The sequence below is a fragment of the Mirounga leonina genome, unplaced genomic scaffold (genome assembly GCF_011800145.1).
Source record: "Mirounga leonina isolate KUSES-001 unplaced genomic scaffold, KU_Mleo_1.0 Mir_107, whole genome shotgun sequence".
NCBI lineage: Eukaryota > Metazoa > Chordata > Mammalia > Carnivora > Phocidae > Mirounga > Mirounga leonina.
Window position 1 is genome coordinate 1,675,497 of NW_023270233.1, and position 14,011 is coordinate 1,689,507.

The following is a 14,011-nucleotide window of genomic DNA, read 5'->3' on the forward strand; positions in this document are numbered from 1 at the left end:
GTCAGAGAGATCCTTTAAAATATAAGCCAGATTGGGTCATTCCTCAGGTCAAAATCCTTCAGTGAATTATCTTAATCAGGAAAAAAGCCAGAGCCCTACAAGGCCCTATACAGTCTAACCTCCTAGACCCCATCTCCTTCTACTTCTTTCATTTGCTTCCCCTCAACCTTATTGGTTTCCATTCCAAGCAGCTCCTACTTAGGGCCTTTGAATTGTTTTTTCATCTTCCTAGAATTCTCTTCTTCCATATGGGCATAGCTCTCTCCCTTTCTTTTTTGTCTTCTCTTCCAGATATTACCATTTGAAGTATTTGTTATTGTCTGTCTCTCCCTGATAGCCAGAGAACTTTTAGTTGTTGTTTTTAATGAAAAACAATAATGGTACTTATTACCCTTAACACCTACAATAGATACAATGAACAGAAGGCACTTGATACATATTTCTTTCATGAAAGAATTAATGAATAAGGGATTGAAACCATACAACTGTTCAGTTTTCCCTTGTGTTCCAAATACCAGATTAGAATGAAGAGCCATGATATGCACTGTTCTCAAGATAAGCTCAAAACAACTACTTTGAAACACAGAAGATAGATGCATATAACTCTGTAATTTTAAGTTAGGAATCCTTTCCAAAATCCAGGCCAACTCAATCTATAGCTGATAGGTTAAATATATAATGGGTTATGCAGTTATATACATTGAAACTGTATAAATCTAATTGTCATACATGAAACACATTTCATAATATTTTGTTAAAGGAAAAAATTGTGATTATAAAGGTTATATATAGCCATTTTTCTTTGAGGAATGTAATATAAGGAAGGAAAGAAACAAAATATTGAGGATATAGACTAACATGTTATCAAAAGTTATCTCTGGGGGCACCTGGGTGGCTCAGTCGTTAAGCGTCTGCCTTCGGCTCAGGTCATGGTCCCAGGGTCCTGGGATCAAGTCCCACATCGGGCTCCCTGCTTGGTGGGAAGCCTGCTTCTCCCTCTCCCACTCCCCCTGCTTGTGTTCCCTCTCTAAAAAAAAAAAAAAAAAAAAAAAAAAAAAAAAAAAAAGTTATCTCTGAACAGTAGAGTCATTTTCTTTTTTAAATTTTTTTTAATTTCTCTTCATTTGGAATTCATGTTGGACCTTCACCCTCCTTCACTTAATACGTTTTCTCCTACTTTCTGCTTTCAGTGGAAGGGGTTAGAAGTTAGCACATAATTTTTTACAGATCTGAGAGTTAAGAAATTCACCCCTTCTCACTGTCCACTTCACTGCTGTAGGAATGGCTGTATTTCTTGTCAGTTCCATAGTTCCCCCTCTCAAATAAACAAACAAACATTCTACCCCAAAAGAAAACAAAACAAAAACAAAAGCACTAATAAAGTCACTAATAACTTTCTGAGAAATACTTTTTTAAAAAAACTCTGTACTTGTCAAGGCAAAACCTGACTGTGCCAGAGAGATAATTCATCTCTAAATAATATTTGAGAAACCGTTTGTTTGAACAGCGATAAAGAAAACAACTACTGTCTGTTCCTTTCAAATGAATAGATTTGTTTACAACTCATTTTTCATTTTAAAACAATGTGAAAGTCTATTGAAGGTTTCACCCTTTATATTTAATTAACTAGTGAGATGTCATATTACTTAATGAGTATTTTCTAGATGGCATATTTTCCCCTTCCATCATTTCTCTGTAAAATTACTTTTCTTCCCTCTCCATACTTGACTTTTTCCCTCACAATTTTAACATCTTTATTTTCATGTCAATAAGTCATTTTAAAGTCCATTTTTTTAAATTTTTTGACCACACATTTGTCTTTCTTGAGGAATGAAGCACTTTGCTGTTCTTCACTTGAATCTGTTTGACTAATTAGGTAATAAACAAGACTAAAATATCAGAGGCTTAAAACAATAAAGAATCCTTTTTTGTTCTATATATATGGAGAGATAGAGGGAGATTATGACTGAACTACAAATTGCCTTCTCTTCAATATCCAAGCTGATGGAGATGGAGCAGCCCTTATCTGGAACATGGCTTAGCTTGTGTTACAAGGAACATGGTATAACACAGATTAGTTCTTAAAATTTCTGCCTGAAAATGACACACATCACTGCAGCTCACACTGCATTACCAAAGTCAAATGGCCACTTTCAAGTTCAAAAAGATGGGGATATATAGTATGTGCACAGAAAAAAAATTAATTAATTCGTATGTATTTAAATCATATAAGTTATATATCTTATATATATCAAATATGATATCTCATATATATCATATTCTACTGATAAGCCTGTATCAGTATATTTTTCAAAGCCAGAATTTTTAATGTAGACAGCAACATATATTTGAGCACTAAAATAAACAAAATAAAAAAGAAGTTGGGGTTTAGGAAAAGTGAATCAGAGGGAGTGTTAGAGGAGGTGAGCTTGGGTGGGATTTTTAAGAGGAATCAATAGGTCATGTGCAAAGGCAGAGGAAAAGAAGGCACAAGAAGGAGGCCATGAGTAGGCAGTTCTTCAAGACATGTGACCCCTAGGTTATGAAAGTTTGGTGCTCAAGACAGTGAAGGAAATGGGACTGGGAAGGACTTAGAGGTTAGCAGGATATTTCATATAGAAAGACAGTAGAACCACAATAATCTTTTGTGTATTGGATTGACATAATTTTAAACTAGCACTCTGATGTATGCATCCAATGTCAAGTGGGCCTGGGCAGTGAAGTTAAGGTGCTCCTTTAGCAACCATGTGCCTTCTAGTGAGTTCTGTGTGCGTGCACATATATGTGCTTTTGCGCATGGGATGTATATTTGGAGTTTTGTGGTAGATAACTTCCACTGTGTAACTTCCATGGTTATAAATTATGTATCTGCCCAAGTTAAAGTTTTAAGAAACAGAAGCTGATTCAGGATGACTCCAGCCTAAAATAATATTATTGTAAATATTTGAGGCAGCTCAAATCAATGCATAGTTCTAAAAAACCAGGTTCCTTGAGGCAGACAGGAGATAAGGCCCAAACCACAGCTCAAACCTGGTTTGATGTGGAAAAGCCTTCTGCCTTCACTACCTCTACTAGACAGCAACCACCTGGCCCTGGGGTTTTGCTGCATTTTGCTTCTGAGACAAAGACCAGCATGCATGGATCTGAGTGCTGGAGCCAAGCATGCTGTTTGTGCCCAGGTGCAGGACAGTCTAGATAAGGGAGTATCTGGCATCTCTCACTTTAGAGTGAGATGGTCTTTCCCATGTCCCATCAGACTCCAAAAGTGTGGAATCCCCAAATACTGAAAGAGGTTTAGATGTTGATTAGTCAAACTGAGTGAAAATACCCATATAAACAGAAAGAAAAGAAAGGACTTCTATGAAAAAAAAAAAAATCAATTGGAAAAATGAGTGATGTTGAGAGATGGCAACGCAAGTATTGAAATTAGGTTTGGGAATGTTTGTGCTGGTGGCTAGGAAGATACCCACACTTGGGTGGCCAGAAAAGCATGACTTGTGGAGCCAAGAGAAGGGAATTCAAATTCTTGTATTGGTCTGTACTAGCTCTGTGGTCATAGTCAAGGTGTAGTCTAGGAACTCCAGTAAATCAGAATAACAATATTAGTATGAAGATCAAATAAAATAATCTGTGGAGGCTCTGTCATGCTATCTACCATATGGCAAGTGCTCAACAAACATTACCCAGCCACCTATTCTCCACAAGCCTTGGGTTAAAGGCTATGAGAGAAGTCAGTACAAAGATTTTCATGTTGTTCTAGCATTTAATGTCTCACATTCCTCAGGAAACAATGCTTGGTAAAGAAACAAAAAGAATAGGGGCACCTAGGTGGCTCAGTCAGTTAAGCGTCTGACTCTTAATTTCAGCTCAGGTCATGATCTCATGGGTAGTGAGATTGAATCCTACATCAGGCTCTGCGCTTAACAGGGAGTCTGCTTCTATTCTTCTCACTCTCTCTCTGTACTTTCTCTAGCTCTCTCTCTTAAATAAATTTAGGGGCGCCTGGGTGGCTCAGTTGTTGGGCGTCTGCCTTCAGCTCAGGTCATGGTCCCAGGGTCCTGGGATCAAGCCTCGCATCGGGCTCCCTGCTCCGCAGGAAGCCTGCTTCTCCTTCTCCCACTCCCACTGCTTGTGTTCCCTCTCTCGCTGTATCTCTCTGTCAAATAAATAAAATCTTAACATAAATAAATAAATAAATAAATAAATAAATAAATAAATTTAAAAATCTTTAAAAAAAGGGAAACAAAAAGAACATAAAAATTAGAGGTAAGAGTTACTATTGATAAGTGATAGAATCTGGATGGATCACATTGTATCCTTCGACTATATCTGGTTTTCTCCCAACCAAGGTGCTGAAGACACACTATTTCATGAACAATCTTAGGGAGCAAGTCTTTGAGGGTATAATCCCTAGACTTTTACCACCATTTCTTCCAAGTAAATCTGCTTTTCCATCTAGCTTCACTTTCTTCTTTCCTTTGAATCCTTTCTGGAAGGAAAAATAGCAAGCAGGCCCTTTATAGGTAATTTAAGTTAAAAAGCATTAGGAGTCACAAAAGGTCTACAAAGGGGCCCAGATTCAAATATAATGATAAATATTAACCTCATCCTTTGGCAAACCAATAGAAAGTAGTGGGTAGCTAGGGCTAAGCGTTGTTTGACCTTCCTAAATGCATTTCGATTTACATTGTTTTAAAATGCAGGCAAAGTAAAATATAAGTGAAGGCAGATAGTTTCCAGGTTGCAGACCGTGACCCATATCTGGGGTTTCTTATCTTCTGTGCCTCTTTTTGCCTCCATGACAACAGAGAGGATGGAATTCCCAAGGTGAAGGGCTTCTGGCTTGGGTTCAAGCAGCTTTACATTTCATCTATCATTCACATAGAGATTGCACAAGATATTATTTGAAAAAGAGTTCTGTGGCTAAAAAGAGAGTCTAGATTATGAAGCTCTCTTATGCAGACTTTCAAGACTCTCTCATCAGATTTATTATAAGTGAAGACTACACTTTACTTTTCCCAAAGCACCGCCATGGGTATTCTTTCATATTACTCTCTCAAGAATCTAGTGAAGAAGGAATACCACTTTGGTATTTACGATCAAGAATATGGCTACTTAGAATTTTCATTCAATAGAATAAAACTTTATCATCTATTTTGAAAGATAAAAGGGAGGTTAGAATGTTCTTCATTTTTCAGTCAGTGTTTTTACTAAGTCTCTAATGGGCCCATTCTTCCCAGAAAAGAACAGAGTCAGGAAAGGAAAAATGGAATGTGAAATCAAAGTGTTCAGGGGACATGGGCTCTCACTGAGATCTCAGTGATCACCATACTCCTGGTTAGTGAGACCTATTGGAATTCTTTTCTATCATCTTGTAATTCACAACTTAAGCATGTTCTAGTAAATAGAGGTGCTTCCATGGCTTCTCCTTCCTACACTTCTTATCCACACATCTGAGAAGAGTTATGGGCTCTGATATTAAAATATCGAATGATACATTAGTTGCTTTTTCTCCTATGTCTTGATATAATGAAAAAAAGCATGTCTGTAGAATTGGCTATTTCATTCTCAATTGAACCAATTATTTAAAGGTGTCGTTTATATACAGATCCTGCAGCTATATCAGTGCAGCTAGAACTTAACTTAATTTAATCCATTTACTTATTTGTTCAATTAACATTCAGTGAATACTTAAAATGTTCTGCCTTTACTGCAGGTGTTCTGAAGTAGTGGCGGAATTGGGACTTCCCAACCAATCCCAGAAAGTATGGACGACATAAGCAGTAAACATTGGAAAATGGGTAGTGAGAAAATGTCACTGCCACCTGCAGTAATTTAATATCCAAGAGAGAGGTTTTGCTCTTAAGAAACACATCCTTTGGAAAAATATATATACTAATTTATGTAGACTTATTTCAGCATTAGAGAGTTAAAATATATACATCGGAATCTTATTACTATGACATCACTAGTCATAATCATATGTGGTAAGTTTGTTATCCCTCTTAGCCTCAATTTTCTCACCATCTGGTGGGCTAAGTTGAGTTGCTTTATGGGATTTTTGTGAGGAATAGGATAAGGTATATAAAACATGTACCACAATGCCTGGTGTGGGAGAACTATTCATTAATGGTTGGTGTAGGGACAATGACGACGATGATAATGATGATGCAGATGTGATGATGAGAATGATAACAATGCTACCTGTTACCACATTTCTTTTAAGTGAACATAAAAATAAGACATCTTAACAGTGGAGGAAAGAGAGGAGTGAGATATCAACTATCCACTGATAACAAAATAATTTTGCTTTTCAGGTTCTTGTCAAAGGTTATCTACAACTTGGACTCCATTTTAGAGGTGTTTTGATTACATAGTAGTAGATTATATGCAAAGGGATGTTGATCACAATAACTTTGGAAGCCCTGTTGAGGGACATACAACTCTACTTTACTCAAGCAAGAAGGGATCTTAACAAAGTTGAAGAGGATGAAATAGGTGTATGGCAGATGCACGCATGCACACACACACACATTCCATATATATTATAATATATATTTTTCAATCATGCTGTTTTTCATTGCATGGTTACTGTGGACCAGGCACTGCGCTAAATATTTTGTGTGCAAAATTGCAATTAATCCTTATACATTTTTTTTTTTTCACAACAGAACTGTAAATCATGTTTCTAGCCCACATGTCAGAGCTAGAGAGCCCTTCCTTGTTCAGGGATGAGCAGAGGAGCTGCTATAGACAGGACAAAAGCTTGAGCAGAGGTAGGATTCCAAAGCAGAGGCTGTGAGGACCCATCTCACACAACTTGTAGCCAAGGAATTGTGCCTCCTGCTCGGTTTGAATGATTTTTGCCATATTCCACAAAATGAGTAGCAGAAAGCCCATGTACTTTATTCATTCATAAATATGCAACTTAAGGACTTTGTTTCCTCTCAGGAGAAGATTATGTCAGGCTGGCATGATGGAGGAAAGGCCTGGGGTGGTGGAAGGGCTCTGAGCAGTGGCTAAGATGCTTTGAGGAGACTTGAGGGAACTGCCTCTTGCCCTGCTTGCCCTTGAAGGAACTATGAGGGCAGGAATTGTGTGGTCCCTGGATCATCTTCTCCACCATGGCCAACTGGTACCTGGCTACTTCTCTGACTTTCTCTCCTCCCGGTTCTACTCTCATGTTCTCCACCAACGTGCTTTCAGAATACTATGTGCTGGATTCCCTGTCCTACAGGAGCTCTGCACATGCTATTAACTCTGCTTATGACACTCTTCCCAACCCACTGCACCTGGGGAACTCCTGATCATTCCTGTGATTTCAGTTTATGTCTCACTTCCTCAGACCAGCTTTTTCAGATTTCCCCAATTAGGCCAAAGCCCTTAATTTTGGGCTCATGGCACCCGTGTGCCTTTCCTTTGTGGCAATTATCAAATATACAAATTTATATTTTTGGACACTTACCTAATTAACTTCTATCTCCTCTGCAAGTCGCTAAAGTCTTTAAGAAGGATTGTTTTTACTGACTGCCGTATCCCTAGTACCTACAAGAAGATCTAACCCGTGGGTGTGCAATACCTGTCTGAATTAATGAGTTGACTACTCTCTGCCATTCTCTGGTTTCCTCATGCTCTCCTGCCCCAGGCATTTCTTTCTCCCTGTTCTCCTATGAAGGAACTTTCGGAAGTCTGTTTTGTGTGTTTTAATCTTGAAGCTTGTAAACTGTGTATCTAATAATCATGGTTAGATTTTATGTTGCGTTTACCATGTGCCAAATGTCATTCAAAGTATTTTATGTACATTAATTCATTCAATATTCATAATAATCCTGTGTGGTAGGTTGTATCTTATTTCATTAAATCTAATTACAAACACATCCTTATTTTGTTAATAGAACTCTGAAATGTCACCTCTGTTTTATAAATGAGAATTTTGAGATAATGAGTGTTTAAGCAACTAGTTCAAGAAGGCTGGTGCTGAAAGTGACAGAGGCAGGATGCACGCCAGGCAGAGTGATCCCAGAGCCCAGGCTCCTGACCATGTTGTCATCTTGCCACCCAACGAGAGTCATGTATTGGGGCTCTTTCTGCATTTCTCAAGTCAGATACAGCCATCCCCAGAAATCTCAGAGGGCATGTGAAGCCATAGGATAAACATGGTGCCACACACTTGACCATCACTGACAGGAAAATTAAATTGCCTATATAGTAAAATATTTTATACTTTATTAAACACATATATGAAATAGTAGGATGCAAATGTACCCATACTTTAGGAAGCACCTAATACTTGTGATGACTTGTGTTTGGTGCTTTGTAGTTTATTTCAAAAATAGTTTTAAAATTCCTACATCTATAATTTCACCCAGGAATTTGTTTATATCATACGGACTATCGCAACTGATTTCCTTTAGCACCTTAGCCTGACATTGAGATCCTCTGTGATTGAACCCACTCTCATCTTTCTGAGCTCCATCCTACTGTGGCCATTCAGTTCACTTCATTTTAGCTAGTTGATCCCCACACATGACATGCTCATTCCTACCTTTGTGACTTGGTTCATGCCTGTCTCCCTGGAACATTATCTTTCTCCAACCTGATAAACCCTGCTCTTCTATTAGGACCTCTACAAAGTCCACCCCACCGCCACCACTTGAATCCTGAAACTTACATGCTTTCCTGTGCTTAATGTGGGATTGCCAAGAGCTACAATTTTGTTTCCTTTCCTCTGCTATTTACTTTAATTAGCCTGATGATCCCAAATCTTGATTCCAAAACATTCATGCTTTTTTCTATCACTGATAAAACTTTTGCATATAACAGTTCCTCAAGAAATATTTTTGGCTGTTTAATAAACAAATGAGTGAAAACTATCCCTTGGCTTTTTCTCATCAGTCACTTTCCTTTATCTAAGGCAGCGGTGATGGTTTTGGAAGAGTGGCCAGGAGAATCAGGAGTTTTCAAATCCTGTCCCTGACACTCATTACTGTCTCTGTAAACAGATATTGAGAATTAACAAACTCTCAGAATTTCAGATTAGATAGTTCAGAGAGGATCTGAATCACAGATGTGTAGATTTCTGCATTCATTCATTTGAAATAAACCCATTCATGAATTTGCTCATTTCTTCTAAAAATATCAGTTGAGCTATTCCTATGTCAATCACTGTGCCAGGGTCAGAGATACAAAACTGAGCATGGTATGTTCATTGCTCCAAAGATTTTAGAGAATAATAGACCTAAGGAACTCAAACATTTTTCTGATACAGCATTAGGGTTTTGAAATTTAGTACTCAGAGCAATAAGCCTCAGAGCGACTAGGGTCACAATGGATTATTAGCTCAGTGGATGGGGGATGCTATGAGTATTTAATGGAAGGATGGAGATGTTCCAGAACCCAGCTGTGGATCCGCAGTACTATCACTGAGGCTTCCTCTGAAGCCGAATAAAACGACAACAAGGATCCTTTTCTCATTCTCTGCCCACACCTGCTTCGAATCCGTGCCTGCAGAGGGCACACCAACAAATGAGGATTTTAGGTCTGCATTCAGGAGGACAGCCCACTTTTGTCCCTTGGGATTTGTCTTTTCTGTTGTTATAAGGATGACCTATAGACTTCACCTGTACACCCAACATCCGTCACCAACAAATAGAGGGAATTATGAGCAGACAGGAAAGATAGCAGGAGAGAAGGGGTTCCGTCCACTTCTCTGGAGCTGAGAGTAGCAGATCAGGCCTTCAGACTCTAATGGGATCCACAGGGACAAAGGGCAATTTGGTATAAATCCGGGTGTGATCTACTTTACCCAGACTCCTCCGCTTGCCATCTCCCTTGGGTTTGACACTTGCCATTGCCTCCATGAGAATGCCTTTCCCTGAGCCTATACCTCTAGGAACCTCTCCTCCTCTCCCAAAACAAGGGATTCAGACAGGCTAGGATGACAGCGTTCCTTGACAATGAAGGACAACAGTAGCTTTTCCTTCACAAGCCACAGGATGACTGGAAGTTAAATCTCTGAGTTACTGCTCCTGGATGAAATGTTTAATGATGTTGCCCAGGAAACGTCAGGACATCAGCTCAGCCTCTGGGCAGGTACAGACTCTTCTTGCCAAGAGTGCTTTTAGTTCCACTGCCAACCCCAGAGCGAGCATGACGAACAGATCGAAGTGGAGAGAATGCTGCTGTCATAGCAAATATGGGCTCCCGGGGCCCAGGAGGGACTGACCTAGAAAGGCAACCTCATGCTGGCATTTTCTTTAAATGCAGCCAGCGTCCAGCATAACTGAATGAGGGGAACTAAGTGATAGCAGACTGCATTTTGAGAAAGCACAGAAATAGACTGAGACTTAGCAATAAGCATTCCGAAGTAGTAGGGCCCTGAGGGAAGGAAATGATGTCTCTGAGCAGGCAACAACAGTGTGCAAGTCCTGGAAGAGTATCCAGAGACTCTCCCTGTAGGATTCAAACTGAAAATGGATTAGCACCAGCATAGAGATGAGGAAGCCGAGATGGATGTGCAGAAACTACCAATATTCAGATGCAGAGACATTGGTAGAGCCAATGGTATTCTCTGCTGACTAGGGAGGATGTGTTCAGGCAGTCTCAGAAAAATTATTGGTCATTTTCATAAAATTCTAAGCTAGAGAACAATTCTTCATCTACATAGACATGACTATTAAGGTCAAAAACCTAATGTCTGTGTTCAGCAAAAGAAGCCCATTTAAACCAAGAACTTAATTCTATCAGATATGATGCATGTTACTTGTGCATATGCAGTACTTTGTAAAAGTACCCCCCCCCCGAAACTGTAACATGTATAAATGAAAGAGAGTGGGAATGGAGGTGATACCAAGAAGCACATGGTTAGATGACTCAGCAATTCATTAATCCTTTTTTGCCCCATCTAAGACACATACCAACAAAGATGAATGCCAAATGCATAACAAATTTTTATTGCTTTAACAAACATGGCTTAATTATCCATTGAGTATATTATTAATAAACTACAGAGTGACATGAGTTGAAAGTAAAATACCATTTCAAATAATGCTACATAACTTCGAAACAAACCCAATGTTATGTATGTGAAATTATTCAATTGAGAAGAAAATGAAAGAAAAATTTCATTGATTCATTGAAGACAAAAGGTATGCAGAATCTCAAAAAGGAGTATTTGGGCTTCTATGTCAATGTCATAAGGATATTACAGAGCTTTTTCTATTCTTGGATAAATAATTCATTTGTATTGATTGGTGAAATTGACTTTTAGGATAAATATGGATCTGAAAGATCCACATGTGCTTTTGCCAAAGCTTATCTATATCTAAAGCATAAAACTGCTTCAAATTGGCCATTACTATAGTGGTTCATTCAACCCCCGTCTGCCTTCTGAATAAGATGTATAAGCAAGATGGTTTGAAACATCTCAAACGCCAGTAAACTTAAGCTCTCAAGATGTTGCTGCAATAAGCATGACTATTATTTTTGCTTACTTTTATTTCACTTCAGATTATCTTAGTCTACATCTGCCCTTCATCTTGAATTATAATGTGCATATTACCTTCAGAGATGTCACTAATTTTAAATTGCTGAAGTTGCTGCTTATAAAAGTATATAAGGTAAAGTAAGAGATTTTATTTATTTATTTATTTTTGTCCAAGTCATGTTCAAACTAAAACATAATCAAAATGGAAGGCAGGGGTACCTGGAGATCTTTCGTGAAATTTTAATTCATATTTAATCACCAACTTCCCCAAGAAAATTTTAAGTCCCAACTATTAGGTACTAAATTGGGCATAACATATGTCTACTTCTGTTTTCAGGGACTTGTTAGTCACAGCTATGGAGAAAAAATCATTATGCTCTCATTTATATCCAATGACATTTTCTTTGGAGGCATTGTACCACACAAGGAAAAATTTCAGAACTAGTAAGAAGCACAGCTTAACCCTGCAAGACAGTTGGTAAAATTCTCATATTTATATCCCCATGGACACATTGTATACCAACACAGAAAAACACAGATAAGCCTAAGATTTGGCAAGCAATGGAACACCATCTCTAACAGTATTTTTAAAATCAATTTTATGTTTAAAACCTCAGGAGAAGGAAAGTTCTGTTTAACTGAGAGCGTGGACTAACATCTCAGACTTGCCCTTTTGCTCTATTAGTAAACACTCCAAATTTGATGTTAGAAGCCTAAGTTAAGAGAACCTGTTTGTCTAGGCTAGACTCCTGGTGAATACCGCAGAGAGGTTCAGATAATTCACAAAATCACACACTGACTGATGGGACTGATGAGGGTTGGCTTGGCACTGTGTAATACATGGCTGTCTGAATTGAAAAAAGAGTTATCTGTAGTCTGTATTATTAACTGCTGTTTCCAAAAAATACAGGTAAAACTAAGAAGGAAAAATACCAAATTAAAAATAGTGTTTGGTTCTGGGGAAGAGAAATTGGAATGGAACTTGGGTAGGGGTCAAATGATACTCCAGCTTTATTGCAATGTTTTATTTCTTTGATGTAAAACAATAAATTTCACTCAACTATTAAAAAAAAGAGTTAGCTGTAGTCTTTGAATTATTGATGCAATTATTGAAAGGGGGCTTTCAATAATTGCTATGTTTGCTGCTTGTAAAAGTACATAAGGTAAAGTAAGAGATTTTATTTATTTGTTTAAAGAGATGCTACATCCTTTCAAGATCAAATAACCAGAACTAAAAATAATCGTTCTTCTTGAAAATGCAAAGGAAAGAAAACTTCAGGACTAGAAAATATCTCAATTGAAAGGAAAACATGGGGACTGCTCTGCTACTACCATTTAAGTGGCTCTTGTAAATATCCTCCATTGGAGAGAATGTTAGAGATGATTGTTAGAAATCTGAGCCTTTTTCAAAGAGAGATTCCTTCCCAAGAGTTTCTTTTTCTTACAGTTGGGAACAAGGAACTGCCAGGAACCCAACAGTGAAGACCCCAAATAAACACATGCTCAGTTTGAAGAAATACATATGGCTCCACTTTAATAAAAATCATAAAGTCACTTAACTCCCAACAGCAACATGGGCAAGAAGAAGAGTCAAGTCTTCAGTTGGCTGTAGGAAGAAGGACCACATAGAGTTAAAGGACTAAATTTACCTGCAGACCGGGCACATACATACCATATACATTTGTGACCTCCATAAAGAAGGAAACATACATTTTCTATAGTTTGGGTCAGTTTGGAATACAAAGAACCTTTATCTTATTTCAATAATCCTTGGCCAATGATCCCCTGGGATCCATAACTTTAAACACACAGGCACACAATAGCAGTGAAATAGGAAAGAAATGGTGCCAACAAATGTTTTTCAACAGTCAATGCTGAAGATGGGTTAAAACAGGCATTTGCATTGAAGATGTCTCCTCTATAACAGTAAAAGTCATTTGTCAAGGGTTTTCATCCTATTTCAGATCACATATGAAATATTCATTCCTCATATCTCTGATACTCTAATTCAGATTATTAGAGGTAAGAATATGCACCTAATTACTTATGTTTCTGCCTTTTATCTGCTTTAAATGGTATCATTATAGATTGATAATATTTTTTTTTAAAGTTTCCATCTCTTTGTTCTTACATAAGAAGCAGCCAACACTTGAAATGTGTATTTCATTTTAAACTGAAAAATCCAATTCCTTTTTTCAGGAAGTCTGGTTGGCATAATGGCTAAAGTTTAGACTCGACTGCAAAAAAAGAAATTTTAAAGCCAATGAATTTTTGAGCAAGATTCTTACCCTCTTTTAGCCTCAGTTTCCTTGTCTATGGAATGAATGTAGGTAACAATGTTTATCCCATAGGATTATTAAGAGAATTAAATAAGGTAATAGCATTTAACACAGAGTTGGCACATGGGGTAAAGACCACTGTTTGTTTTGTTGCCTGGTGTATTCTAAGAACCTAGAACAGTGCCTGGAAGGTCATAGTTGCTCAACAAATATTTGTTAAATACATTGTGTGATTATCCTAAGGAGC